This window comes from Balaenoptera borealis (assembly GCF_965194805.1).
Source record: "Balaenoptera borealis genome assembly, chromosome: 13".
In the NCBI taxonomy this organism is placed as follows: domain Eukaryota; kingdom Metazoa; phylum Chordata; class Mammalia; order Artiodactyla; family Balaenopteridae; genus Balaenoptera; species Balaenoptera borealis.
Window position 1 is genome coordinate 98,137,724 of NC_138870.1, and position 27,549 is coordinate 98,165,272.

At 43.6% G+C, this 27,549-nt stretch overlaps 2 protein-coding genes across 5 annotated transcripts in view; one reads left to right on the forward strand and one right to left on the reverse strand.

Moving 5' to 3' along the window:
• Positions 1-14,145, reverse strand: part of MRTFA (myocardin related transcription factor A) — a 206,395-nt gene extending 192,250 nt beyond the window's left edge. Inside the window, exon 1 of one of the 2 annotated variants that reach the window (XM_082350098.1) lies at positions 14,010-14,145. The gene's annotated coding sequence lies outside the window, so the exon portion shown is untranslated. The remainder of the gene's footprint in view (positions 1-14,009) is intronic. The other variant, XM_082350094.1, reaches the window with a different exon arrangement.
• A 1,026-nt stretch (positions 14,146-15,171) lies between these two features.
• The window catches only part of MCHR1 (melanin concentrating hormone receptor 1), a 33,006-nt gene continuing 20,628 nt past the window's right edge, over positions 15,172-27,549 (forward strand). For all 3 annotated transcript variants that reach the window (XR_014233555.1, XR_014233556.1, XR_014233557.1), the window contains exon 1: positions 15,172-26,643. The gene's annotated coding sequence lies outside the window, so the exon portion shown is untranslated. The remainder of the gene's footprint in view (positions 26,644-27,549) is intronic.

Sequence of the window (27,549 nt, forward strand, 5' to 3'; positions counted from 1 at the left end):
TTTTAAAATAGAGAAAATTCACAATTTAAAAAAATCCAGATTTCTGGCTTCCCTTGGAAAAAATCAGAAGATCAGCAATTCTGGGCCAATACTCCCACATGTCAGCAATACATCAAAACTGAGTAGTGGCTGTCCTCTCTAGACAGGGCACGTTCTCTCCAACTGCTACAGTTCCTACCACTCCTTATTAAAAATCCCTGACCTACCCAATTCCATTCATGTAAGTTATCTGCTTGGAGCCTACATACAGTGAAAGGCTTAGGGAAAGAGGAACAGTGATACGATTAAATTTGCATCTGAAACTCTGGCTTCGCTGTGGAGAAAGAGTCAGGGGGAAGGCTGGAAGCAGCAAAATTAGCTAAGAATTTATTGAAGTGGCCCTGGAAAGAGCATGGCTTGGACTAGCTGGAGTGGCTTTAGTAGAAGAAATGAGAAGTTGACAAATGAGGTAATATTTATGGAGTGATTATTAATAGAAACTGATGATGGAATGGATGTGAGGACAGAAGGAAATGTCAAAGATGACCCTTCCGATTTCTGGCTTATGTAACTAGGTGGACAGAAGTGCCATTTACAGAAATGGGGGACACTGGAGCAGGAACAACTCTGACAAGAGGAAATGAAGGTTAAAAGTTCAGTCTGAAATGTAAATTTGAGGTGTCTGTGAGACATCCAAGTAGAGGTGGCAAAGTGATTTGTGTTCAAAAAAAGATAGAGATACACATTTGGGAATCACTGGCATATAACTGGTGGTTAAAGCTATGGGATTAGATGGGATCTCCTACAGAGAGAGACAATAAGACGGTTTGAGCCAGAGTCCTGAGAAAATCCCACATTCAGGTCAGGATGAAAAACAGCTAGCAAAAGAGACTGAGAAAGAATGGCAGGAGAGGTAGAAGGAAGGGATAAGGTATCAGATGAAAAACTAGGAGAATCATGTCATACCAAGAATATAAAATGGTTCAAAAAAAAAAATAAAAAAAATAAAAATAAAATGGTTCAAGAAAGAAAGTGATCAACTATGTTAAATACCACTTGGGAGGAAAAACAGGAATGAAAATATCCATTCCTTCATTCAGTAATTCATTCAAAAAATATTTATTAAGCACCTACTATGTGCCAAGCATTGATGGTGCTGAGGACACAACAATAAACAAAACAAAGTACCTGCCCTTGCACAGACTATCATCTAGTGGGAGGAGACAGACAGCAAATAAATACATGTCAAGGGGTGATTAATCCTGTGGAGAAAGTGAAGCAGGGTAAGGGAAATAGGGAATGCCTGGGATTGGGGAGTAAAGTGGCTTTTTTATATATGATGGTCTAATAATGTAACACCTGAGCAAAGATCTGAAAAAAGTGAGGAAGTAAACCATGTGCAGATCCAGGGATAGAGTATTTCAGGCAGAGGGAACAGCAAACACAAAAACCGGGTACAACCCAGTAACAGCAAGGAATCCAGTGAGGTTGCGGTACAGTAAGCAAGGAGGAGAGTGGAAGACCATGGAATTGACTCTGGAGAGCAAATCATAAGCTCTATGATCTACGTGGAGAGCAGATCATAAGAAATCAAGGGCAGAAGAAGGGAGTCCAGTTCAAAGGAAGCTACTGCAATAATCCAGGCAAGAGAATAATAATAGTATGACAGTCAGTTGTGTCTCCTTGGTTAGGCTAAGGTCCCCAGTTATTCAAACACTAATCTAAGTGTTGCTGTGAAGGTATTTTGTAGATGTGATTAACATTCATAATCAGTTGACTTTAAGTAGATTATTCTAGATGATCCAGGTGGGCCTGAATCAATCAGTTAAAAGGCCTTAAGAGCAGAACTGAGGTTTCTCAGAAGAAATTTCACCTGTGGATACCAACTTCAGCTCCTACTGAGAGGTCCAATCTATCCTTCTTGACAGCCTAGCCTATGAATGTCCCAGTTGCCTAGCCAGCCCCTACAACCTGATAATAAACCCCTTAATCTCCTGCTGGTTCTGTTTCTCTGGTTGAACCCTGACTGATACAGATTTTGGTATCTTGAAGTGGGGTGCTGCTGTAACAAATTCTTAAAAATATGGAAATGGCTTTGAAATTGGATAATGCGTAGAAGCTGGAAGAATTTTGAGAAGCATAATTTAAAGAGCCTAGATTGCCTTAAAACAGATTGTTGGTAGAAACATGGACACTGAAAGCACTCCTGGTAAGAGCTCAGAAGGAAGTGAGAAGCACAATAGATAAAGCCTATACTGTTTTAGAGAATACATATGTCATCATAAACAGAAGGCTGGTAAAATATGAACATTAAAGGTGCTCCTGGTGAGGGCACAGAAGGAAATGAGGAACATTATTGGGAACTGGAGGAAAAACGATCCTATTTAGATAGAGGCAAAAAAAAAAACTTACCTGAATTTTGTCCTACAGTTGTATGAAAAGCAGAACTTGGATATTTAGCTTGGATAAGTGATGAACTTGGATATTTAGCTAAGGAGATTTTCAAGCAACAAGTTGAAGGTGCAGCCTGGTTTCTTCTTGCTGCTTACAGTAAAATGCAACCAGAAAGGTAAATTGATGGGCAAAATGTTAAACAAAAGAAACCAGGACATAATGATTTGCGAAATTCTCAGCTTATCTAGATCACAGAAAATTCTAAAATTAGGAGATATACTATTAAGAAAGCACTGTTGTGGAGAGAAAGCCAAGAGTGTGCCTGGACAACCTTTGACTTGTGCTGAAAGATTACACATGTAACTCAGGGACCCCCTCAACCAACCATCTAAGCAGAAGCTAGGAAGAGACATGAGATTGGAGGACCTTCTTGTCTAATGACAAGAATCCCTGAGACATACACAGGAGACCCAAAAGGCTTCTGAGAATGTTTTATCAGCAGAAACACTGCCAGCTTGGCCTGAAAGGGACAGAAAGAGAACAAAGGAAGACTGTCAGACTACCAAAATTCTACAGGCAATTTAACTACTAATAAAACTACTCAGCTGAAAACGTGTGCTACCCTTCAGGAAAAAGTAGGAATAACTCCAAGAACTGAGCCTTGGACCTAGAAGCCAGAGCCACAGGCCCAGAGGGCAGAGTCTCTAGCCCCAGAGGATTACTCCCAGGCTTTGCAACCTAAGAAATTTTCCCTGCTGAATTCTGAAATTGCTTGGGACTGGTGACACACTTACTCCTTGCATTTTCTCCTTTTTGGAATGGGAATGTCTATGACAGTCATATTTTGCCTGTCCCACCACTGTATTTTTGGGAACACATAACTTGTTTTCTCGTTTCCCAGGTCCACAGATAGAAAGAAATCTTGTCCCAAGATGGATCATACCCAGAAGTCTCCCCTATACCTGATGTAATGATTTATATGATGAGATTCTGGACTTTTGAGCTGATGATATTTAGATGAGATCTTTGACTTGAGTTGATGCTGCAACTGGTTGGGACTCGGGAATGCTGGAATGCGATGAATGTATTTTGCATGTGGGACAGATGTGAATCTTTGGGGTCCAAAGGACAGAGTGTGGTAGACTGAAAAATGGCACCCTAAAAGATATCCACATCCTCCATATCCTAATCCTTGGAACCTGTGAATATTACCTTATATGTCCAAAAAAGGGGGGGTTATCTTTGTAGATGTGATTAAGCTAAGGATCTTGAGATGGGACAACTATCCTGAATTATCTGGGTCAGCCTTAAACGCAATCACATGTCTTTATAAAAGAGGCAGAGAGAGATGTGACAAACACAGAGAAGATGTGCAGAGAGAAATTTGAAGATGCTGGCCTTGAAAACTGAAGAGACACTGCCTCAAGACAAGGAATGCCAGCAGTCACCAGAAGCTAGAAGAGGCAAGGAACAGACTCTCCCCTAAGGCCTCTGGAAGGGCTGCAGCTCTGCTGCTGACACCTTGATTTCAGCCCAGTGAAACTGGTTTCAGACATCTGACCTTCAGGACTATAAGAGAATAAATACTCAGTGTTTTAAGCCACCAAGTTTCTGGTAATGTGTTACAGCAGCCACAGGACACTAATACAGATGGCTTAGACAAGGGCGATTATGGTGGAGGTGATGAGAAGTGATCAGATTATGCATATGGAAGAAGCTAACAGGATTTGCCCACAGAGTGGATATGAAGTGGGAAAGAAAGAGAAGATGACTCCAAGGTTCTTACCTGAGTAACCAGAATCGTTACCACTTTACTAAGCTAGAGACAACCCAAGGGCTCAGCAACATGTAAGTCAGTAGTGGCCTCACTGAAAACCGTACTGGTAGAAATTGGAGCTGGACACCAGATTAGAGAGGGTTAGAAAGTCCAGAGTATGTATAATTTACTTTGAATATTGCTCTACTCTTTCTGGTTATTCATCTGTACATTGCCCTCCCCTTTACCCAGCTCCCATCTTTAACAGACAAAATTTCAAGTAACAAGTCCCAAATGGGCCAAAGGAAATAAGTTCAGGACATTGTCCTTTAAGGCAAGGGAGGACAGGTTAAGAAGAGGAGGTGAGTCACTTTCATTCATTCAAGTATTTATTGAGCATCTATTATATGCCATGCCAAGCACTATGCTGCATGCTGGGAATACAGCCGGGAATAGACAGACTTGGGCCTTAGCCCCGTGAAGCTTGTGAGAAGAAAATCATAAAATAATTACATAATTATTTAGCTGCAATTGTGGCTAGTGCTACAAAAGAAAAATTCTGGGTGCTATGGAAGTTAACATGAATTAAACGTCCATTATGTGCTGAATGCTTTACATGTAACTTTATTTACCCCCCACATCTATCCTATGAGGAAGCAGAGATTCAGAAAGATTAATTCCCTCACCCGAGATCACAGAGCCAATGAGCGGTAGAGCCACGATTGAAAACAGGTGCATTCAACTCTAAAACTCATCACTACTATCTCCAAAGAGCAGGGAAAATCTACTCTTCTTTTTAAAAATAAAACAAAAAGAGTGGCCAGAAGAAGTAGAAACAATCATGCAGGTAAAGTCTTGAGAATTCCTGCTCTAGAAAGAGCTTTCTAAGCTCACTTGATGAAGGTGAATTTTGGAGCGTATTCAAAAATCCCTTAACACTCTCCAAATAGAACAAAAGGTTACACTATAATTAACTCAGTTTTATTTAGGCACCCAAAAGGTTATTAAACACGTTGAAAGTAAAATGTCATGAATAGCTTATCCAAATTGTACAAGTCATGTCCAGTTTTCACACATACTGTTTCTGCTAGGTTCACCTTCAGAATCAGCTTACAGGTAAAGCCAAAAGGGGGGGGGGGTGTCAATTATGCTGCAGTGACTGATTTAGGAGAATGATTAAATAAATAATTGTTTGACACGAGGTACCCAAAGATTCATGACAGATACACAAATTAACCATACCATCCTATGAAATTCTACTAAGTAAAGGAAATATTTAAATTTATTTAATTTCAAATCACTAGCCTATGATCTCATTATATTCTTGGTTGCCTATTATTCCCATTCCAGGACCACACATCCCCCACACCACAACCCCAGAAAAAAAAAAAAAAAAAGTCTGAACAGAAAGGAAATATCAGCAAGATAATGTGAATGATCACTGACTATAAAACAGAATTTAAGGGACTTCCCTGGAGGCACAGTGGTTAAGACTCCGCGCTCGCACAGCAGGGGGCCCGGGTTCGATACCTGGTCAGAGAACTAGATCCCACATGCATGCCGCAACTAGGAGTTCACATACTGCAACTAAGACCCAGCGCAACCAAATAAATAAATACTTAAAAAAAAAAAAAAAAAAGAATTTAAAATACCATGAAATCTTTGCCTTCACTGTCATGACCTCAGGGCATTAACCTGGAATGTTAGAATTAAAGAATGTACAGCTCCTGAATGGAAGCTTTAGTTCAAGTGATTGTTCATAGAAAGTGATTATAACATGTATCAAGAATAAGAAAGAAGGGGGCTTCCCTGGTGGCGCAGTGGTTGAGAATCCGCCTGCCAATGCAGGGGACACGGGTTCGAGCTCTGGTCTGGGAAGATCCCACATGCCGCGGAGCAACTGGGCCCGTGAGCCACAACTACTGAGCCTGAGCGTCTGGAGCCTCTGCTCCGCAACAAGAGAGGCCGCGATAGTGAGAGGCCCGTGCACCGCGATGAAGAGTGGCCCCCACTTGCCGCAACTGGAGAAAGCCCTCGCACAGAAACGAAGACCCAACACAGCCATAAAATTAAATAAATAAATAAATTTAAAAAAAAAAAACTTAAAAAAAAAAAAAAAAAGAGTAAGAAAGAAAATGATCCTAACTTTTCATTTCGAAATTGTTTCCCCATCTCTACCTTTTAAAAAAAAAAGCCAAGACATATATGTGGCAAATTTTAAAAGACTTTAAAGATATACATCATATAACAAAATATAAAATCAACAATAAAGCCAGTTTCAACCACGATAACACAACTCTTAATACCAAAATGCAACATGGTGTGTCCTAAAGTATGAGGAAAGGACAAATTTCCAAGTTCCTGTAAATTTTGTGGTAGTGAAAATATGTACAAATTAACCACCATTAAGAGACTCTGGCATAACTTACACCATTTACAGTTACAAAGATACTGAAACACTGAAAAAAAATTTTAATTTGGATATTTTGGTATGCCCTTATTTAGTAAGTATTTTAACGTGCAACTTAAAATGTGAAGTCACTATTACAGCTTTCCATTTCAGGAATGGCAGCAAGATACATATAAGGAATTTTTTTTTTAACTTTTTTTAAAAAATAAATTTGTTTATGTATTTTTGGCTGCGTTGGGTCTTCGTTGTTGTGCTGGCTTTCTCTAGTTGCCCCCAGCGGGCGCTACTCTTTTGTTGTGGTGCGCAGGCTTCTCATTGCGGTGGCTTCTCTTGTTGCAGAGCACGGGCTCTAGGCACAGGAGCTTCAGTAGTTGTGGCGCGTGGGCTCAGTAGCTGGGGCTCGCAGGCTCCAGAGCACAGGCTCAGTAGTTGTGGCGCATGGGCTTCATTGCTCCGTGGCATGTGGGATCCTCCCGGACCAGGGCTTAAACCCATGTCCCTTGCATTGGCAGGCGGACTCTCAACCACTGTGTCACGAGGGAAGTCCCCATATAAGGAATATTACAAAGAATATTTTGAGAGCTATAACACCTTGATCACTACCATAAAAAATTCCCACTGTATTGACATTTTCACTAGCTATGCAAAAGAAAGTGAACAGGAACAAACATTTACTGGAGGTAAAGTTAGGCACTTCAAACATATTATGGTAGGGAGTCACCATCTTTTAATTCACAGAGAGACCTGGTTCAAATCCTGACTGTGATCTTCCTAAATTAGTTCATCTCTCCAAGCTTCTCTAACCTCATCTGCAAAATGGTGCTATTATTACTTATTTCACAGAGCTGGTGTGAGCATTAATGAGGTAACACAATGACTAACAAAGCACATGTCACCGTTACTCCCCTTTACATTTCTCCATACTCCTAATAACAACCTCATGTTGTAAGAATTTTTAACTCCACTTTACAGATGAGGAAATTGAGTCACATAAGGTTAAGTAGTGAGTCTAAGGCTACACAGCTGATAATTGTCAGTACCTAGCTCTGCTCACACTCTTACAACTTGACATGTTACCTCACTAATTATTTTACTCTCTCATACTAGGAAGTTTAGAATTTTTTTTTTCAAATTATACCCATGATACTTTAAATTTTGATACCAAAACAAAGACTTTTCAGCAAACCAAACTGACCCATAATTCCCACAATTTCAGAGGTCAAAAACCTGAAAACAGCCCACCTATCTTCAAATTCAGTAACAGAGGATACACTCCGGATTTCCAAATGAACTACCCAAATTACTCGTTACTGGTACTCATTTATACAGGAAATGATTTCTAAATGCACATTAGCAAGAGTGAGTGAAGAAGCAAATGAACCAGACATACCACAAAAGTAAAAATATGGTATCCGAAGAAAAGAAAAAGAAATTTTCGGGTCTTCCCTGGTGGTGCACTGGTTAAGAATCCGCCTGCCAATGCAGGGACACAGGTTCGAGCCCTGGCCCAGGGAAGATCCCACATGCCACGGAGCAACTAAGCCTGTGCACCACAACTACTGAGCCTGAGCTCTAGAGCCCACGAGCCACAACTACTGAGCCCTCGTGCCACAACTACTGAAGCCCATGCGCCTAGAGCCTGTGCTCTGCAACAAGAGAAGCCACCGCAATGAGAAGCCCACGCAATGCAACGAAGAGTAGCCCCCACTCACTGCAACTACAGAAAGCCCGCGCACACCAACGAAGACCCAACACGGCCAAAAATAAATAAATTAAAATAAATTTTTTTTTAAAACTTAAAAAAAAAAAAAAAGGAAATTTTCACAACACTCAGTCTTCCTAGGATTCTGCAGACCTTTTATTACTGCTATGTGAGTTGGTCTTAAACAAAGGGTGAGGAAGTAGTCCAGGCTCAGCCATTAGATTATTGTGGAACCTCAAACCATTTAATTTCTCAGTGCCTCCATTCAACTAAACAATGAGAATTGGACTTGAGTCACTAGTCACTAAATCGCAGAACTGAAGGCAACTTAAGCAATTAGCTCCACCCAAGACACCCTGGCAGTTCACCCAATTTCTTCTTCAACACCTGCAGCGACATGGAGTTCAATTATCTTCCCTCTCCATAGAAGTTATATAGTTAATGTTTTTAAGAATTCTGCAGATTCTTTTGTGACTCAGTCACAAAAGTTCTCATTCTAGGTATTTTTGCTATGGTGCCTAGTTCCACCTCTAAGCTCTTCTGAAGCATATGCAACTTTAAGGACTGCTTCTGGCTAAACCCATTCTGCAGATAGAGGGCCCAGGAATTTACAGGGACAATAAGAGGGTATGAGATACCCTTAACAGGAAACTGTGCACCTTCTGAGGTCTTGTTTTAACTGTGGAGTTCAACTAATAAAACCACTGCTTCACTCTAATTGGAGAAATAAAATTTATCTGGATGTAGATATCTGAACTGGAAAAACTGATGCTGAAGCAGCAATGATTGACATTTAAACGCCTCCTTCTCAATACTCACATCATTTTACATTCATTCATCTCTCCCTCCAACCTCATTCACCCATGTCAGTTCTACGCTACTGCCAAAAAATAATGATGATGATGATGATGCATGTAAAGCTGTTCCAAGAACCTGGCATATTTTTAACTTTTTTAATCCTCATAGCAGCAATATAAAGCAGGCACCATTATTATCCCCATTTTACAGTTAAGTGAGTCACTGAGAAGATAAAGTAGCAAAAGTATCACAGTCACACACCCAAGGTCACAGAGCTAGCAAGTGGTGGAGCCAGGATTCAAACCCAGACAGTCTGGCTCTAGTATTCATTCTCTTAACTACTTACACTCTGTAACTGCTTGTCTATCACCCTGATAAGTTACTGTTCTCTTCAACATCAGAAAAATGACTCCACCTTCACCTTACACATAAAGATCAAACATTTGTCCTTAGTGTCAATGCTGGCCTAGACTACTTAAAACATTTCATGTGGCCCTAATTCAGTGTCCATTTCCACAAATTACCCTACCATGTGGAAGGCACACAGTAAGCACACAATAAATATCTGTTAAAAGAATTAAATCTTTCCCAATTCCCTCATCATCCCAAAAGTAATCTTTCCCTCCTCTGAGTCCTTCCCTCCCCTCCCCCAGCACGTTGTGCTTTCTTTCAACACTTAGCTTTTTCTACGCTTCCCGCTGTGGTAGCCAGCCTCCAGGTTGGCCCCCAATGCTCCTCACCTCCTAGTAGTCACATCCTTGTGTAGTCCTTTCCTGCAGTGTGTGACCTACAGAATGCTGGAGAAAGGATGGTATGTAATTTCTGAAGCTAAGTCATAAAAGACAACGTAGCTTGGTCTCTTGGATTACTTGCTCAGAGGGAAGCCAGCAGCCATGCCATGAGGGCAAGCAAGCTCTGTGGAGGGGCCCACATGGAGAGAAACTGAGACTTCCCCCAACAGCGGGCACCAACTTGCCAGCCATATGATTAGCCTCCTTGGAAGAGGATCTGCCAGTCTCAGTCAAGCCTTTGGACGACGGCGATCCCAGCTGACATACTACTGCAATCTCTAAAGAGACCCTGAGCCTAAAACCACTCAGCCAAACTGCTCCTGAACTCTTGAATCACAGAACCTGTGAGAGGTAATAAATGTTTATTGCCATGTTAAACACTATCTTTTGGGGTAATTATTATATGGCAATAGACAGCAGTAGATAGCTAATAGCAGATACCCACTCTCTAAAACTGTAAGCTCCTTCAGAGTAGAGACTGTTTCCTTGATTCTCAAAACTCCATTAAGCCTTAGAAATAAACAGTGCCTATATTTGTTGAATTGTGTCAGCAGACTATTCCCTTTGTCCGCTGTTCCTTTTCTTCCAAAATGTATCCATTTATAAACTATTCCCTTTGCCTCAAGCACTTCATCTGTACTCTATCAATGTCTTCCCTTTTCTCTTTCAAAGACTTTCTGAAATAATCTTCTGAGCATCTGCTACGTCCCAGAACTGCTCTTGAAGCTGGGAACGGAAGAATCAAACATCCTTGCCCTTATGGAGCTTACAGTCCAGTATATGCCCTTGCCGTGGTGGTCTCTCTAAATATAATACAACCATCTTCGTTAATATGACTTCAAAATTCTAGTTTCCCCCGTGTAAAAATTAAGTATTCAAAAACTTTTACCCCTTTCATCATCTATTTATTATTATTTATTTATTTATTTTTGGCTGCGTTGGGTCTTCGTTGCTGCACGCAGGCTTTCTCTAGTTGCGGCGAGCCGGGGCTACTCTTTGTTGCGGGGCGCGGGCTTCTCACTGCAGTAGCTTCTCTTGTTGCAGAGCACGGGCTCAGTAGTTGTGGCACGTGGGCTCAGTAGTTGTGGCTCAAGGGCTCTAGAGCACAGGCTCAGTAGTTGTGGCGCAGGGGCTTAGTTGCTCTGCAGCATGTGGGATCTTCCAGGACCAGGGCTCGAACCCGTGTCATTGGCCATAGGTCTGCATATGCTTTTCTTTTACATTTAAATAAATATTTAAGCTGCAGCCTCAAGAAAAGTCCACACCTGTTTAACTACTTTGTAAAGTGCCGCACATAGGATCTGTATATCTCAATGTCCTCCATTTTCACTGAATGTTTTCATGGGACACAGTTTTTAGAAAATATCATATTTATAAGGGTAAAATAAATATCATTTGATAAAAACAGCCTTTATTTAGCCCTAGCAACTCTAAATCAAATATGAGGACTTCCCTGATGGCACAGTGGTTAAGAATCCGCCTTTCAACGCAGAGGACACGGGTTCAAGCCCTGGTCTGGGAAGATCCCACATGCCGCGGACCAACTAAAGCCCGTGAGCCACAACTACTGAGGCTGCACTCTAGAGCCCGCGAGCCACAACTACTGAGCCCACGTGCCACACAACTACTGAAGCCCGCGCTCCTAGAGCCCGCGCATGGCAACAAAGAGTGGCCCCCACTCGCCACAACTAGAAAAAGCCCGCGTGCAGCAACGAAGACCCAACGCAGCCAAAACTCAATCAATTAATCAAATATGAAACATTTATTTCAGAGAAAGCAATCTGTAACACAAGCAGTAAAATGATATACGTGGGTGGAACTTTCTCACCTCATTGTATATTTAGTATTTCTACAAAACAGAGTGTTAAAAGAAAAAGAGCTTACTACACTTTAAAGTCAGGGATTCAAGTCCTGGCTCTGTCACTAATGTGTAACCTTAGACAAATTATTTAACTACCCTGAGCCTCAGTTTCCATATCCTAAAGTGGAGGTAAAATCTACCTCTTAGGGTTATTGTGAGGATTAAGCAATGCATTAAAAGCTTAGCTTGATGCCTGTAACATAGTGGGCATCAAGGAATGTCAGTTTCTTTCCCCTTCTCTAGGGCTTGTACTCATGGTCTGAAGAGCTGTCAGGAAATCTTTTCAAGCTCAATTACTTCTGTTTGGAATGATCTTCCTCTCCTTTATCTAATGAGTTAAGATTCAGCTCAAAGGCCATCTTCTCCTTGAAGTCCAAAGGAAAAGTTCCTTTGACTCTCCCATACAGTTCTGGGTTTGTACTTGGAGTTTATGTCAGTGTGTTACAATTATCTGTCACTTTCTTACTCTCCCACTAGACCGTGAGCTCCTCATGAGCAGGGAACATATACCGCACCCATTTTCATAATCTCAGCTTTTAGAAAAACACCTGGCACATTACAGGCATGAAACAAAAATTTAATGAATGAATGAATGAATGAAGTCATTACTTAAGCAGTACCCATAATCACTACTGGGTAACTGAACTTTATGCTTTTGCCCTTTATGGGCCAAGATGCTGTTCTGTACTTCTTTTGAATCCCTTCCTCATAGCTCTCGACAGAGCACTCAGGACATGGAAAGTCTGCAATAAATACTTTTGGATTATGGGATACATATTAGTCTTCCATCTCACATGATTTTACTCTAAATAAAAAATTTATCCTAATGGATGTGACTTTTTGAAGCATTTTTAAACAGAGGCTCTTCTTAACAGTTATTGGCAAAGAACTGAAGCAAATGCTAGAACTACATTACAGCCAGTTTTTCTTTGCATGTGTTTCTGAAAAAGCAGTAATGGTTTGCTTCTTTCTAAATCATTTCATTAAGAAACTAAGTATCATAAAGCCCTTTGATTCGTTGTGAAAAATGCCAACAACACTAGGCAAAACTTAGTTTAGTAACTTTCAGCCTAAGGTTCCCCACCCTGCAGTCATAGGGCTGTGGGCCAGCTGGCTGTACCACCTCAAGCCTGGGAGGTGGCTGCTTTTCAACAGTAAAACTGCATAAGTAAAATGTGGAGTTTTGGGGGGGGGGGGGTCTTCTAAAATAAGACATAAATTTAACTTCTTATTGAAAATAAAGATTCTATTACAGGCTTTGGCTTCAGCTGGAAAAGACCTTGAAAAGAACTCAAAAACTGTCAACTTGGCATTTCAGACATCTTATGGATTTTAAAGTGTGTAAAAATACATGAAGCTGGGCGTAATTTCATTACTACAGTTAAGTGACGTATTTCACATTCCTGTCTACACACATTTCATGCCAAGTATAGGCTGGTAAGCAGTTAACTGGCCACCAAACTGCCCTTTAGTTATGCTGCATAACAGGGAGAAAACAGAGAAATCCTGACAAAGCCAAGTTGGGCTGGTGCTTACATACACACGCTGGTCTATCATGGTTTTCAACATCATAAAAACAAACATTTCTTGGGCCTTTACAAGGGGCCAAGCGCTGTGTCAAACAATTTATGTGAAGTATTTCATTTAATACTCACAACGACCCCCGATGACAGATACTATTATTATCCCCAATTTTCAGATGAGGAAACTGAGGCCCCAAATTACACAGCTAGCAATTGGCAGGTTTGAGAGTCTGACTCAGAAACTCCAACCCTACCAACTACAGCGGATCAACGCTCTTGCATTCCCCCCTGGGTAGGGGCTGTAATCAAAGCGTCCTGACAGACACTTTGTTAGAGAGAAAAGTTTCAAATCTGCCAGATTCCTTACACCTGGCAGCATTCAGGTTGCTACACAGGCATCAACAAGTCCAGGTGAGACTCCCTTGCCTGGGAATCCTGGCATTGCACATAGATTCTGAAGGTTTGCACAAGATTCCGGAGAAAGCACCCGACACCCAGTCCCTGCAGTCACGAAACGCCGGGGACGCGGCGGGGGCGGGAACCTCCGTGCCTCCCCACCTGCGAGGCCCGCCCGGCGGCGCACAGGTGCACCGCCGCGCCCCGCGCCGCCCGCCCCGGCTCTGCGACCCCGGCCCGGAGGAGCAGGGCGGCGGTGGGGAGGGGGCCGGGCCGCGATGCCGGCCCCGCCAGACCCCCCGGAGGGCGCGCGAGCGGCGGGGTCGCCAGGAGAAAGGATGCTCCGGGCGGGGCGGGGCCGCGGTGGGGGAGGGGTCCCCTGCCCGGACTCTCACTCACCGCCTCGCTCTCCTCCCGGCCCGGGCTCTGCGGCGGTCCCCGCTCCGGCTCTCACCGCGCGCGTCTCCTCCCAAGGCTCAACGTCCAGCTGGGACGTGCGGAGCTGCGGAGAAGTCGGCGCGAGCGGAGGGCGTGCAGCGAGCGGAGCTGAGAAGGTGGGAAGGATGGGACAGTCGCTCTCGCGGCCGCCGCGGACACCACAGACACAGCAGCGGCCGGCTCCTCTCAGCCACGGAAGCTGCGGGCCCTCCCACCACACCCGCCTCCCGCCCCCCACAACGCCCGCTGGAGAAGTGACAGCAGCGCTGGCCAATCAGAGGCCTCGTGAAGGCCGGGAACCGCGGACTAAGGGGAGGGCGGGGGGACAAAAGGGCTACGAGGCGGGCGAGGACGGCGGCGGGACTTCCTGTGACTGACGGTCCAGCGCAGCCAATGGGCAGCAGGGAGATGACCTCATTGCCGAGGGAAGTGTGGAACTGGCGGAGTGGCAGCGAGGAGGTGGGAGGAGGTCGGAGACGAGCCGGAGGCGGGGCGCTGGGGCCTTAGAGAGGCCGCAGCCCATTGGTCACCCAGTCACGGGAAGGGCGACGGATCCTGCCAGAGCTAAGTTGCCAAGGGGTCAATGCCGCGAGTGCTTAGTGCATTAATCCTCCTGACCCCATCACAATCCTTCTAGGGGTCTGAAGGGTCCCCGCCTGGGGCTCATAAATCGCTTACTTACTTTAACGCTTCCCAAAAGGAGACACAGTAAATTCCGCCCTGGCCCGGAGTCCTGAATTCCAGTTACAGCCCCCGCCCCGCAGGAGCCCGCCGTCTCGTTTCCCTGAGTCAGTTTCCCCTACGGTAAAAGGGAGGATACCGGCACCTACCTGCCCCTCCTTTACCCGCCCAGGATGTTGAGATCATTAACAGCAAAAGTGCTTTGGGCTTCAAGAAGGAAAGGCTGAATGAACCCAAAAGCTTGTATCAGGAGACTTCAGGAAAAGCCTCTGTAAAAGGGAGGACTGCACTACACGACTCCCGACGACTCTTGCAATTCTAAAATTCTAAAATGCTGATTGATGTCCTACTTTTTCCGCACGTAGCGAAGGGGTGTGGGGCGGTTGGGGGGTGGGGGGGTGTGCATGCGCGGGACTCCTGCGTTAGGCGTAGAGGCCACACAGGGACTTGGTGCATGACTTCAACAAGAAGAAATAGTGCAGGCTAAGAGGGAGAGAGAAACACGGAAAGCAAGGTCCGTGGCGGTAAGTGCCTTGGTGGAGGCAGGCCATTTGCTTCCCCTCCCCCAGCAATGGGAGGGAGCCCAGAAAAGGCGAAATAACTCCAACTTGGCGGGGTGGAAAAGGGGGGAAGTGTTTTCCCGAAAGCTTCCCGGGGATGGTGTCACCAGACAGGGTAAGGAAGGAGGAGTAACAGTAGCTACAGGAAGAAGGGGACTAGCGCATTCTTCCAGGTTTAGGATGGAGAAGTGTGAAGGCACAAAAACTGAAAAGCGGCAGCTCATTTTACATTCCAGAGTAAATTCTTAATATGCTCCCCTATTCTCCCCCAAAAGCCTGGCATTGGTGTAACTCTCAGAGAAAGGGCAGGAGAGGGTGCCTCTCCCCCTCCAACAGCTGCAAAAGTGAAGCGGCCTTGGGTATTCCCAATTACTCATCTATCCATCAGCTTCAAGTTCAGTGTCACAGCTGGTCATAGAATCTTGTAGCTCCGCAGGCAGGATCCGTGTGGCCTGTTAGTGACATACCTTCCCCCAAGGCAAGAATTCTTCTGCAAAAGTCCTGATATACTATGTATTCAACAAATATTTCTCGAGGGAGTAAGACAAAAGAGATAGTCAGTACCCTCTGGGTGCTCTTACCAAACTGGGCGAAGAAGTTAAGGCACATGCTGAGGTGACCAGGCAGAATATCCCAAGCATCATGACTAACTAGAGGGCCCAGAGGTACGCCTCAGAGACAAAAGCACTGCTGGTCAGAATTATTGGGGTGGGGCAGAATTTCCCCAAGACAAGACTGGGCTGGAGCATTCCAGATAGGGTCTACCTAGACACAGCCCTCATGAAACAGCCAGGGTGAGAGGCAGGGATGGCGTATGTTATTAGTCATGGGAAGAGTGACATCCCACTCAGCTTCCCAGACATGGCAAGCTTACCAGCTCTCAGACAGGCCTGTTCTTTTTTTAGGACAACTTAAATTGTATACATATATTTTGTGTGTGTGTGTGAATGATACATATATCATATATAGATGGTATTCATATGATCTGCCTCCCTATAATCTCTGACCCTAAATGCTAATGTTATCCCCTAAAGATAACACAGAACACGTCTAATCCCACTTCGTCATGACAGCATTCCAAATATTTGAAGATGACGGTATGCTTCCTTTCCCACACCCTCTACCCATCCCCCAAAATAACAGGGATTAAGTCTCTTTCTCTTGCCACCATTCCTCAGATGATGGTTTCCATGCTCCTCACTATCCCAATGACTTCATGAGGACATCTTCAATTTGTCAGGCTCTGCCGGGGACATTTTTGTCCTTCCAGCAAACGTTCTCTCTCTTCTGGGAAGGGGACCCGTATTTCCTCTGGGGAACCACTCCTCCCCACTCTTGGTCTATATGGCTGGCTGCCTGGGGCTGACTTGACCTCTCACCTTTCCGGGGGCGGGCCCACAGCTCAGTCCTGATCAACCAAATCTCTGTTCACCCCTCCCCACCACCACCTGCAGGGATTGATTTAGAGAAAGACATGTGACCCAAGATGGTACAATTGGAATGAGTCTTGGGCTCTTTGTTGGAACTACTAGGAGGGAGAAGCTCTTTTTGCACTAAGGCTGCTGAACCGTCCAGCTCTGCACCTGGAGCTGACAGGGAGACCACAGGAAAGAACTTGCTTGAGCAAAAAGCCGGTATGAGAACCAACAAACTATCAGAGCTGAGATACCGATAAAGGCCACAACGGGTGATGACTCTGAGAGCCTGGATCCAGCTATTTTTTGGCTGTTTGATTTCATAGTTGTTTTAGGTCAGGGTCCTTAGAAACTGCCTGTAAGAGAGGTCCAGTGAATGGGATTTATTGAGGGAGGAAAAACCTATAACGGAGGAAGTTGACCAGGACAGGGAAAGGGAAAGAGCCAAGAGAGGCTCAAATCCTACCTTGGCCTGACCCACAGCAGAGAGCTCTGGAGCATAAACCATACCACGTGGCTATCCCCCCAGGATCTCTCAGCCATTGGCCGTGGGTCATGAAGGGGTTAAGGTCACCAAAACTGCTCCCTTCAGCGGAGGGCAATTCTCCGGAATTGTGGGCATCTGGGAACCCTTAGCTGCCAATACTCACAGCAACTGGGGGATGGGTGGACTGGCCTGTTAAAGAAAGCCTGGGAGAAGGGACTTCTCTGGTGGTCCAGTGGCTAAGACTCCACGTTCCCAATGCAGGGGGCCCGGGTTCGGTCCCTAGTCACGGAACTAAATCCTGCATGCATGCCGCAACTGAAGATCCCACATGCCGCAACTTAAAAAAAAAAAAAGATCCCGCATGCTGCAACTAAGACCCAGTACAGCCAAATAAATAAATAGTTTGTTTTTTTTTTTTTAAAGGAAATCTGGGAGGGGCACCATTTGAGTCTAACGCTGGGGGGCCAATTCATTCCCTTCCCTCCTGGGTTTCTGTTCCTTGCAACCAAAATGTGAGTACCTAAAATACTCAGCTGTGATCAGACCACCACAGAGTACAGTGAGACCTTGGCCGTCCTTGATCTGACCCCCTACATCCATGAGTATACTATGAGATTGTGTTAGCAAGTTTAGTAGCTGCCCTGACCTTCTGGCTCAAAATGACTTTGTAACCAATCCTTTCCACCCTCTTTCCTTTAATGCTTTTTCCCCACCATCTGCTACTAAGCCAAATTCACTCTTTCTTATACATCTTTAATTAATTATTTAACACAAATATGGGATTTTAGGCTTAACCCTGCTAATAATTAGCAGTAGTTGTCATTTTGTCCATTTCCATCCTTTGCTGCAAGTTGGATTGTTACCCATCTAACTGGCCACTTCTAATTTTGTTGTCGTTACTGAAACGGGCAAACCCAATGGCAGAAACCTTCAGCAAACTGCTGGAGACTGATTTCCCCTCCTTCCAACCTGCTAATACATACTCCTGGAAGATTTACTCCACCTGTCCTTTTCCTCATTGTCTCTCTTCCTGGGGAATCTCTCGAAAGGTATTTTCCAGGTTTTGGGGGGTTTTTTTTAGCCACACTGCGCAACTTGTGGGACCTTAGTTCCCCAACCCGGGATTGAATGTGAAAGTGCTGAGTCCTAACCACTGGACCACCAGGGAACTCCCATTTCCCAGGTCTTGATCTGCCTTATCCTCAGCACATCTTGCTCTTTCCTGTTTCTTCTTAAGTCTTTGTTCAGGTTGGTCCCTCTGCCTAAATGTCTTCTCTTTTATCTTTATTTATTTATATCCCAGCTCACATTCCACTTCCTCCAGGAAGCCCTCCACTATTCCTCCAGCCTAAATGGATCTTTCCCTTCTCTGATAATCCATAGCTTCCAGTGTGCCAAGCACAATGCTAAGCATTCTGAGTGCATTGTCGTCTTTCATTCTTGTGGTAACCCCAAGGTGGGTGCTGTTATGATCCACATTGTTCGATGAGGAAACAGGGACAGAGAGATTAATTAAGTAACTCGGTATCACACAGCTAAAAACTAGCAAAGCCAGGGTACAGATACTAAAATGAGAACTCTGGCTGAAATTCAATAAACATTTGTTGGCTACACACAAGGAACTAGAGGAGATATTAAAAAGTGAAATAGACGATCCTTGCCTGCAATCAAGAACAGGGTCTATAAATGGCACCAATATGAACAATGCTGTAAGGATGGTATTAATGAAATAAGAGAAGGGAGAGCTTGTGTCTGGTGGAAAGCCAGTAAGATCACGTGAAGGAGTTTATGTCTGATAGGCGGGAATGAGGTGGGGCCCCCCAGCTTAGGGAACACTGTGAGTAACAGCATGGAGGAAGGGAAACATGGGGCATATTTGAGCAAGGGATTCATCTGGTTTGTTTGAGAGATAAGGCTTTCAAGCCTCGGTGGAATCCCTGTTTTAAAAAGTAAAGAATGCCAAGGCAAGGTGGGTATTGATTGGGCTTTTGAAAACAGGATCCAAACTGTGTCTTAAGAGGAGTTACCTGGTAGTTAGTTGATCGGATTGGAGGGAAACTGAAATGGGGCTGGGGAGATAAGTTAGGAGACCACTACTGTTTTCCAGACAAGAGGAATTTCGGACCCACAAGGGTGCCGGCAGTGGCCTTGGATTGTTTTTTTTCCTCTACTCTGTAAACGCTTTATGTCCTTCCTTGTCCCCTAAAGATCATCCTTGAGAAATGTCAATCATTTGAAAAAATGTGCCCATAACTGCTAAACTGCTAACAATTTCTTGATAAGCACTCAGCAAATATTGTAATTTAATTGAATGCATGAGCAGGGTGATAAAAATGCTGGGGCTCTGTTTAAATGGTTTCATAGGAACACAGGCCATGCCTGCAACCAACTGCAGTATTACACGGTAACAAAACTAAGCAAGTTTTTAATTCAGCACCTACTATGTATATCATCCTCTCATTCAGTTCTCCCAATGGTAGGTACTGACATTATGTCCATCTTACAGATCAGAAAAACTGAGGGTCAAGCGAGTAGGGTCACCAAACTTCTCAGTTTGCAAGAATTGAGAGATTGAGCTGCAGGACTTTCAGTGCTAAAACCAGGACAGCCCCAGGCAAACCCAGAAGGTTGGTCACCCTACCAAGATACCTTGCCCCATATTACACAAGCCAGAGTTTAAACACAAGTCTGACCAGCTCAAACTCCCATGGGATTTTATTTTGGCTTTCTGATCATTGCAGCCAATATAAATATCTTACTTGGGTATTTTGGGGATAGAATCCAAGCATACTCTTATATTGAATTTGGCTCCTGTATTTGGAGCCTAGTTGAGACAGGCGCGTAGAGAGAGGCAGACTCACAAAATGGATGGGTTTTTGTCAGAGAAAAGGAATCCAGGCTGGGGAACGCCTGCCGGACACCATTACCAGAGAGTTCGGCTTTATAAACTGTTCTTTGGCGCCCCCTCGTGGTGAAGAGCTGTTAGTAACCCCTCCCTTACTCCCTAGATGACGCCCGTAAAACGGTGAGAGGAGAAACCCCGCTGAAAGTTCTTACTCCAATCAGAAAGAGAAAAACAAATATTGTATATTAACGTATATATGTGGAATCTAGAAAGATGGGACAGATGAACCGGTTTGCAAGGCAGAAATAGAGACACAGATGTAGAGAACAGACGTATGGACACCAAGGGAGGAAAGCGGGGGAGCGGTGGTTGTGGTGGGATGAACTGGGAGATTGGGATTGACATGTATACACTAATATGTGTAAAATAGGTAACTAATAAGAACCTGCTGTATACAAAATACATAAATAAAATTCGAAAGTAAAAAATAAAAATATATTTTTTTAAAGTTCTTGCTGCTTGGGGAGCATAAAGATTTTGCTTTAAAAATAAAAGCTAGCAGAGCTTTTTCTTTCTTTTTTTCTTAAGTGAAAGCTGGCCAGGCTGTCATAGTGTAGGGCGAGGAGAATCAGACACAAAATTTAAGTGGACACCAAAAAAACCTCAATAATCAAGATAAATAATGTTTCAAAAAGAACAAAATTAATGGCAAAAAAAACCCCATGATGAACAAAATATCAAAATTTAAAATATGGAACAAACAGGATCTGACCGTGTACTTGTCCTGCCATGCCTCACTTGCTTCACCCCAATCCCGAGAGCACTGGTGCAGGATCCCGGAACCCCAGCCCCTTCGAGAAGCTCTGGGTGGAGGATTCCTGAAAGTGGCCCTCAAAACCTCACCATAGGAAATGGAAGCGGTGCTTTCAGACTTTCCCACCAAAGAACCTTAGTAGAAAAGAGATCACCCCCTGCCAGGAGTAGCCAGAAGACCTGCAGCAAGCAAGAAATTTCTTTAAGACTCTTAATTAGGCACATTTTGAATTCAATGTCCTAATATATCCATATTTGGTTCTGTTCTGTTTCCTTTTATTGAAGTGTAGACACTTCAGAAGTGTACAGAGAAAGTATATATCATAACTGTACAGCTCCAAGGAGTGTCACAAATGAACACACATGTTTAACCAGCACCCAATCAAGACCAGGTCCCCAGAGCCCACCTCCTTCCCTCTCTGTTCACTGCCACCCCAAGTTACCTCCGTCTTGATGTCTGAAAGCATAGATTAGTTCTGTCTATTTTTGTTCTCTATATAAATGAAACGATACAATCTAAAGTATTTTGAGTCTGGTTTATTTTGCTCAAAACTATGTTAGTAAGATTAGGCCATAATCCTCGTGTGTGATGTAGTTTTTTCATTCTCACTGCATGGTATAAATCTATTATAATAAATTTATCCATTCTGCTGACATAGGTTGTTTCAGTGTGGGCTGTTACACACTGTGCTGGTATGAATATTCTTATATGCATGTCGTTTGGTTAACATACACATGCCTACAACAGCCAAGATCAGCAGAACTTCCTAGCTGAACTATAGATTTGTGAGCCACTGAATTGTAGAGTGGTTTGGTTTGTAGAATATTGTAGCAATAACTAACTAATATTACACTCTTTTGAAGTCATAAAAATTAATTACCAGCAAAACAAACATTAAAATGCAAGGATGATTCATGTTTATTGAAACAGGAAAAAAACCATACACCTGCCTGCATGTCTGCTGGGAATACATTTGCTGGGTCATAGGGGAGGCATAGTTTCAGCTTTAGTATGTACTGCTGGTTAGCTTTCTAAAGCAACTGGAATTCAGAGAGTTCCTATTGCTTCACATCTTTGTCTAGACAATATTTTTTATCCTTTTTACTTTATCCAATCAAGTGGAGTAGTATCATACTGTAGTTTATTTGCATTTCCCTGGAAAGTAGTGAAGTTAAGAACCTTTTTGTATGTTTATTCTACATTTGGATAGCTTCTTTTGTGAAGTGTCTGTTTGAATCTTTGCCCATTTTTCTCTTGGGTTTTCTATCTGTTCCTTATTGTTTAGTAGTTCTTTTAAAATTCTGGCTTTGAGATCTTTATCAGATATATATATTGAGAATATTTTATCCTATTTTGTGGGTTGTCTTTTTGCTCCCTTAATGGTGTCTTTTGATGAATAGAGGTTCTTAGTTTTCATAGAATTCATTTAATATTTTTTTATTCATGATCAGCACTTTTCATTTCCTGTTTGTGAAAGATCTGCCTATTCCCAAGTCAGAAAGATGTTCTATGTTTTGTTCTAAAAACTTTCCTTATTTATTTATTTTAGCTTCAGATGTGCAATCCTTCTGGAAATTATTTTTGGTATGGTATGAGGTAGGGGTCAAATATATATATATATATTTTTTTTTCCATATATAAGATGACCATATATGTGTGATATCTGTTTTTGTTTTCATATAAAAGTAAATAATTAAATCAATTCCCTTTAAAATTATATGACTTTCCCCTCATTCTTCAAGTAAAACTGATACTCCAGAAACAGCTGTTTTGAGCACTATTTGAGGCACATTATCTACATTCCCTCATTTAATTCTCACTCTAATTCTATGAGGAAGGTATTCATATTTCAGTTTTATAGGTGAAAAAAGTGAGGCTCAGGGAATCTAAATATGTTAAGGGCACGCAGCTAGTAAGTCCAGAGTCCTTTAACCAGTGTTCTAAACTACTTTGCAGAGAAAAATTCCATTTGGAGGATAATCATCCGCCAAGGTACCATTATAACTTGTTCATCTATTTGCAAGTTGATGGACATTTGGACTGCTTCTAGTTTGGGGCAATTGTGAATAATGAGACAATATTTTCATTTCTCTTGGATAGATACCTAGGAGTGGGACTGCTTGGGTCATATGATAAGTGTATATGTTTAACTTTTAAAGAAGCTACCAACGCTTTTCCAAGGTGGTTTTGCCATTTTACATTCCCACTTGTAGACTATGCAGGCTCCAGCCCTCCACATCGTCACCAGCACTTGGTATTGTCAGTCATTGGATTATTGCCATGCTAGTGAGTATGTGATGAAATCCCCCTGTGGTTTTAGTTGGCATTTCCCTGATGACTAATGATTTGAGAGCTTTTTATGTGTTTATTTGCCATCCACATATCATTTTTTGGTAAAGTATCTGTTCAAACCCTTTGCTCATTTTACTGGGATGTCTTATTATTGAGTTATGTGAGTTCTTTATATATTCTAGATACAAGTCCTTTACTGGATTTTTGATTTGCAAATATTTTCTTCCAGTTCTGTGGCTTGTCTTTCATTTTTTTTAATGGTGCCTTTTGAAAAATTTTTTAACGTTGATGAAGTCTAATTTATAAGTTTTCTCTTATGGATTGTGTTTTTGATGTCATATCTAAGAAATCATTGCCTAAAATCAAGGTTACAAAGATTTTCTCGTACATTTAGAAGCTTTGTAGTTTTAGTTCTTATGTTAGGGTCTATGATCCATTTTGAGTCCATTTTTGCGCATGGCATGAGGTAAGCATTTACATTCATTTTTTTTGCGTGTGGACGTCCAATTGTCCCAGCACCATTTGTTGAAATCACCCGTCATTTCCCTGACCAGCTTTATTGAGCAGCTGATTGTATCACCACTGGAGGCTGATCAGTTGCTGGGTTTTCAGTTGTGTGGCCTAATAAATACATTTCCTCACCATTTATAGGCTTGTTTGAATTTTGTATTGTTCTTTGAAGCTAGAAGCAGTCTGACTGAAACAGGTTGGTCAACAGTGTCCATGTTGCTAGGGGGTGACACCCAGAAGGTCAAGTGGATGTCAGCCCAGTAGACCTTCTGGGGAATAACCCAGACCTATTCCTTAGAAATATTTTTCAGTCTGTGTGCTTTCAGTGGATCTGAGCCCTGCTCCTTACCCCAAAGAGCTCATATAATACAATCAAATTCTGGCCAAACTACTCCATGCCCCTGGAAGAGGGATGCAACCAAAGCGGGCCAGTCCGAGTGCTCCCTGGGACTCTTGCCAGAGTCATTAAGAAAAGATGCTCTAGGGGACTTCCCTGGCGGTCCAGTGGTTAAGACTTTGCCTTCCAATGCAGGGGGTACAGGTTCAATCCCTGGTAGGGGAGCTAAGATCCCATGTGCCTCACGGCCAAAAAACCAAAAATAAAAAACAGAAGCAATATTGTAACAAATTCAATAAAGACTTAAAAAAAAAAAAAAAAAGCAAAGAAAAGATGCTCTGTCTTCCCCTCTAACTTCATAAGCCATAAAGACAAGGTAGGCTTAGAGCTGCCAGTGGCCATCTTGTTGTCAGGTGGCAAGGGAAGGCTTGGGAATAAAGCCCGACAATGACAAGCAGGACCAAAAAGTGGAGGAGAGAGAGAGACAGGGTCCTCAGGACATCATTCACATCTCTGGATGAGCCATGCCTGAAGCCCTTCGCAGCAGGGGGCAAATCACAAATCTGGGGGGGCGTGGGTAAGGACTCTAGCAATTAGCTGGAGGTCTGTTTGTGCTCTGAGTTGGGGGATCCCATTGTACTGGTTCCTCTCCCTACAAAGTCCTACCTGACTAGGACAGTGTTCTGAAGTAATGTTTTACATGCCCGTGGGGGCTGCTATTCTACTGATTCATTCTCAAGTGGATTATCTTGTCTTGCTTGAATGGACGGGGATACTCGATGCCCCGCTGCTCCCCAAGTCTCAGAAAACCAGAATGTGGTAAAAACCAGCAGCAGAAAAAATGCTGATAAGAGTCACACTAATCGATCATACGACCCTCATGGTACAGGTGAACCAAACGTGCCAGGCGAGAGCAGTAAGGAAACAGACACTTCGCAAGAAACTCAGAACAGAGAGGCAGGGCAACTTGGTGGAAAGGCAGGTGTAGTTCCCAGCCTGGCTCTGCCCTGCTGGCCAGGGGACCTCAGGTCAATTACTGAGTGTCCCTGAAGGTCAATCTTGTCCTGTGTAAAATGAGGGCTAAACATGCGTGTTGTCACAGCCTTCAGCCTCTGCCGGGCTATGGGGCAGCTTCCTCTGACTCACAGTGGTGGAGTGGACATTCACTCAGGTCTCCGGAATCTTCACTGTGTGTGTCCCTCACTCCCAGCGCTGCTGGGGGCCACCCTGCCCCTCGGTGTGGGTCAGAGCCCGGACTCCTGGGCCATGTTGCCTCCTTCCCAGAGGCTCCAGGCCAGAGCTTCTTGCTTCCATCTCCCACCCTGTGTCTATTTCCCCACACCACGGTGTGTTCAGCCTTTACTGAAGGGTTGGGATGATTAACGAGAATGACAATAAAGAATTTAAAGCTGTGGCCTAAATCCAATGGTGATGAGTTGGAGAAAACCATATTCACTGGCATTCCTTTCGGGAGAAGCACTGTTTATTTGTTCAGGAAAAAAATTCCTTGATAAATTCACATGGAGGGGAAGGGAACCCCCTCGCCCCATGCCCCCCAGAAGACCTGAGACAGCCAGAATTCTCCTAAGTGCCTGGGCGAAAAGAATTTTCAGGTTACACTGCAACATGGTGGGGAGTGGGAAAAGTGAGGATCCTGGGATGTCACCCCTCCTTGAACCTCCAGTGATGTCCCTGTTTACTGAAAGAAAAAGGCACAACGTAAAAGTTGTGAGTTAAGTTTTATTTGGGGACCTTACTGAGGACTGTAGCCCGGGAGACAGCCTCTCAGACAGCTCTGAGGAATTGCTCTGAAGAGTTAAGCAAGAAGCCAGGACACAGAGGAACTTTTTTTGCTGGAAAAAACGCACAGTCAAGCATCAAAAGATTACCGCTAATCACAAAGGAAAGACATCCAAGTAGGTGATTTTAGTTCTTTTCTTCTCTTTTCTTTTGTTTTTGGCCACATGGCTGGCGGGATCCTACCTAGTTCCCCGGGCCAGGGATTGAACCTGGGGCCAAGGCAGTGAAAGCTCTGAGTCCTCCACTGGACTGCCAGGGAACTCCCTAGTGCTTTTCTATGTATAGGAAGATGCAAGAATCTGGGGTCACTGAAAATTTTCCTTAATTGTGTATCTTAACTATCTAGGGGCCCCGTATATTCAAAGCACAGAATGTTTCCCGTTTTTCCCCATCCTGAATTCCCCTCTGGGCATACTGTCTGTGGGCTGAGCAACTGCATTGACTAATGGCTTGATCCTTGTAGAACTGGAAGAGCAGGCAACATTTTTTTCATTACAGTCACATTCCTGAGAAGCTGAGGTGAGTGGTTGCTTTGTGGAGCTGGGGCAAAGGCTGGCCTTGCCTCCTGAAATTTACTTCAACCTGCCAGGCACAGAGAGACCCCAGTGACCCCGGATTTAGGAGGTTTTGTTCCAGAGTCCCAGGGGAAGGGGCCTAAGTAACGGAATCTTCCCAAGAGGGCCCCCATCAGGGGTACCTCCAGCTCCTAATCTCACTTCCCATCATCAGGTCTATGAAAAATTAATCAGTGGCCAACCTAAGAAAGAAATGGAGAATTTTATTGGAGCCAACCTGAGGATTATAACCCAGCAGGAGAGAGTCTTTCAAAAAGCTCTGAGGACTGTTCTGAAGAGGTAAGGGGTGTGGGGCAGTATATATTGTGATTTTGACAAAGGGGGTGCATGCAATCAAGCACACATCCTGGCAGGTTACCACTCTTCTCGAGGAACAGAGAGCTTAGTCAATGGTTTTAGTGCTTTTCTAAGTATGAGAAGATGCAAGAAACTGGGTTCCTAACATTTTCTCCTGAAAATATCTAACTATCTGAGGGCCAATTCTGCCAGTTTTCCCAGAACACAAAATGCCTCATCCTGATCTTTGCCCTGAATTCCTTGCAGGGTGTATTGTGTATCAGCAACTGCAGTGGCTAATGACTTGATTCTTGTAGAACTGGATGGTGGGCAACATTCTTTATTTTATAATCCTTTCCCTTTAAGTATTAATTTCAATCAAGGTTTGGGAGGCATTTCATGACCAGTTTGTCCCATGGCACCAGGAATGCTCATTCCCAGGCCAGGTGAGGGTTTCATTGACAGGCCACTCAGTGTGCTATTACTGGACTAGACTCTGTTAACAGTCACCAAAAGCCTCTGAACCACCTCTCTTACTAGTTTGTTGTGGTCCAGGAAATGGTTCCCTCTTGTTGCTTCTTCCCATAGCTAGAGTTACACTATGACAATCATTGATCTTATAGAACTATATATTTCGCCAATTGTTCCAAGTCACCTGGTCATCATTACTTTATTGGAGGCTCAGTCACACATTTAGTAATACAAGAAATAATGATCTTGTAAGATAGGCAGAATGTAGATAATAGAACTAGCAACATTAATAAGGTTGTAAGTAAATAATGTCATCTTCTAAGGAGTTACATGGCTGGTGCCAGAAGAAGAAAAATTGACCTTGATGGCTTAGTGGGTGTTTCTGCTGTGGGGAAGGTCTGGTTAACACATAATGCAGATGCCTAGTGCACACTAGAG